This window comes from Hevea brasiliensis, chromosome 17 (genome assembly GCF_030052815.1).
Source record: "Hevea brasiliensis isolate MT/VB/25A 57/8 chromosome 17, ASM3005281v1, whole genome shotgun sequence".
NCBI lineage: Eukaryota > Viridiplantae > Streptophyta > Magnoliopsida > Malpighiales > Euphorbiaceae > Hevea > Hevea brasiliensis.
In genome coordinates, this window is record NC_079509.1 from 46,795,611 (window position 1) to 46,799,314 (window position 3,704).

Genomic DNA, 3,704 nt, shown 5'->3' on the forward strand with positions numbered 1-3,704 from the left:
CTCCCTTCACTCACTAAACCTCCATGGAAGCTTGATTAAAGCTTCTCAAAACCCTCACTTTGGCCATAATTTTCCCAATCCATTAAACTAGACCTTATTCTAGCACTTTAGTTCAACTATTGAGCAAGAAAGAAAGAAGGAAAAAGAGAAGAAATTGGAGGAGTGAACTTCAAAGTGGAGGTAAGCAATCTAATTTGAAAATTTTAGTTTATTAGTTGTGTTTGTAGCTTAACTAACCAAGAACTCAACTTAAAAATCAAAAGAAAACATCTTTGGAGGACCAAAGAGAAATTTAGCCAGCTAGGGTTTAGGTTTGAGAATGAAAGATTTTGATGCAAATTATGAATTAGTTAAGTTTGATTGAGTGTATGAGAACTAAATATGCATTTATAATTCAACAAATGAACTAAACATGGAAGTTAGGGTTTTGGACTTAGGGTTTGGGAGACAAAATTTTAAGAATTAGTCAAATGGTGTGTTTGACATTGTTTGAGCTGAAAAATGGTCTTGTATGACCAATTGTAGTATGTTGGAAGTGTTAGAATTAAGTTTAAATTCGGAGTGATTAGGGTTATGCTGCCTGGTCCCTTTTAGGGACCAAAATTGAAAATTTATAAGCCCAATTGGTATGAGGCTAATTGAGAATGAAATTAGACACGAAATGACACATTTTTTATTTGGGAATCATGCCTAAAAAGTGACTAAAACCTAGTGAACAAATTGACCAAATTCGGATTAGGTAATTTGACCTATACAAAAATGACCAAATGAACAGTGAGGCTATAACTTGGGCTAGGCAGGTCTAAATAACATGAAATTTTACCAGTGGAAAGCTGAGATATAGACCTAAAACTTTCATGAAGACCACAAATCCAAATTATGCCCTTAATCAAGTCATTTAGTCACCCCAATTTGGTGACATAAAACTGCCAGAACTAGAATTTGCCCAGAAATCTGGGTTAAGTCCAATCCGGCAGCCATAAATCAAATGGCTATAACTTGAGCTACAAAACTCCAATTAGAGTGATTCAAAAAGGAGAATAAAGTTAAGATAATAGGAAACATTTTCTATGAAGAAAGTTTGCCAAATTCTAACAGTAAAACGACCAATGGAACAGTGCAACATAAGACACAAAAACTGAAAATTTGCAAATTTACCTAAAAGACTTAAGTTTTGAGAAAACAACCAAAACCAATAAAATTTGTAACCAAAATGTGGTATGTGAGTATAGTTGGAATTCTCATACCTATTAAGCCTTAGAAAGTCAACAAATTGAATTGAATAGTATCATGAATAGTAACCCCAAAATACAAAATTTAAAGAACGCCAAGTTTAGCATATTAAAGCTAGGTATAATTGAATTTGAATTTATTTTTGAATTTATGATGAGTTATGATAATGAAATACTGTGAAATTGTGTATTTCAATTGAAAAGAATACCGAGAAAGAACCCGAGGGATTGAGTCAAGGCCAAGAGGCGACTCGCTTAAGGTTTGTGCACAACATCAATACTTTAAAATTCATTTACAAAGTGCATAAAATGTGTATTATGCTTTTGCTTTAAATTATTGATAGTTTCTTTATGTATGTTTGAAATGGCAATAAATGTTTGATAAATTGTTAAGATAAGTTTTGAAACCACAGTGTCATGACCATATATTTGAACACCTCACTAGCATGACTAGTGGGAGAAATCAGTTTCAAATTTTGATTCCTTCTCTAGTTGAAGTGTTGAGGTGTGTGCCAGTAGAAGAAAAAAAAGAATGGGTTCCCATATATTTGAACTAGCTAGCCTTGTGATGTGACTTCTCCTTAGCCTCTGGCTATTGAGATGATATTTGTTTTGAATGGCATGATATAACTGTGTGTTTTTATGTAAATGATTTTGAGACTTTTGAAATAAAATTATTTGAACTAAAATCTTGTAAATCATGTTTTGTATTGATATCGCATGTTCAGTTTAATTTTTGAATAAATATGTTTTAAATTCCGCATAAAGATTATTTTAGTATGTTGTGCACCACTGAGTCTTAGTAATCAGCGATAGCTGTTATTGCTGTCGCAGATATAGAGACTAGAGGAGCAGCAGAGTGCGTTGCTGAGGATTAAGGAGCTACTTACTTTGAAGTTATCGGGTATATTTTATACCCTGATTGTAAAAATTATTTTGATGTATGTAAATGTATGTAACTGTATGGACATGTAAAATTAGTTATGAGCAGTTGTATAAAGTTGTATAAAGTTGTATAAAGATTGTAATAAATTTTGGTTTGGATTTTTCTTAATGTAAATTTTTGTAATAATGTATATAAATTGTTTTATCTTTATTGAAATATGAATGAAAATATTTTGTTTTAATTTGAATGAAATTGAATTATAGTATTTTAATGATATTGAATTTTGGAAATTGAGAAATGATGTTGAAATTGGTTGGGATGGATGTTGAAATGCTGAAGTTGTTGAGATAAACCTTTGGAAGTTTTTTTTTTTTTTTAAGGTATTTGAAGAACTGTTTTCTCAAAATACAGACGGCACTCTGCCAAAATTTTTATAAAATTTGAGGAAAAATAAAATGGAACAAAAATTTTTACTAGTTTTAGAATTTTGAATAAATGATTTTAATATCTATTAGAAAATGCTCACCGCTTATAAAAAGTAAGAAAATTGTTTTAAAATCCCTTATAGGGTACTTAATGAGTTATTAGTAGGTGAAGTTCGGTAGTTCATTAAGTATTCTACAGGATCATGTTATGCCTTACAAAGGGGTAAGGTGTGACAGTATGGGCCATTATTGACAGACTAACTAAGTCTGCTCATTTTCTGCCTGTCCGGATGGACTACAGTTTGGAAAGATTGGCCAAGTTATACATTGATGAGATAGTGAGACTGCATGGAGTGCTAGTATCCATCGTATCAGACAGAGATCTTAGGTTCTCTTCTAGATTCTGGGGTAGTCTTCAGAGAGCCCTAGGAACTAGATTGAACTTCAGTACGGCATTCCACCCACAGACAGATGGCTAGTCTGAGAAGGTAACTCAAATCTTGGAGGACATGCTACGGGCTTGTGTGATTGAATTTGAGGGCAGTTGGGACATATACTTGCCTTTGATTGAGTTTGCTTACAATAACAGCTACCAATCAAGCATTGGGATGCCTTCATATGAAGCTTTGTATGGCAGAAAATGTAGAACCCCGTTGTGTTGGGATGATGTGGGTGAAAGGAAGATGATTGGACCTAAAATTGTTCAACAGACCGAGGAAAAGATCAGGGTGATCAGAGATCGACTTAAGACTGCATCAGACTGTCAGAAGTCCTATATTGATCTGAAGAGAAGGGATATTAAGTATGCAGTGGGTGATAAAGTATTTCTCAAGGTTTCCCCTTAGAAGAAAATTATGAGATTCGGCAGAAAGGGGAAACTGAGTCCTCGTTTTATCGGGCCATATGAGGTTCTGGAAATAGTGGGTCCTTTGGCATATCGTTTGGCACTACCTCCAGAGTTAGAAAAGATGCATAATGTCTTCCATGTGTTTATGTTGAGGAGGTATCGATCAGACCCATCTCATGTACTATCGGTAGAAGAAATTGAAGTAAATTCAGACCTCACATACGAGAAAGAACCCATTGAGATTCTGGCTTATGAGGTAAAGCAGCTACGGAATAAGCAGATATCGTTAGTGAAAGTGCTGTGGAACCATCATT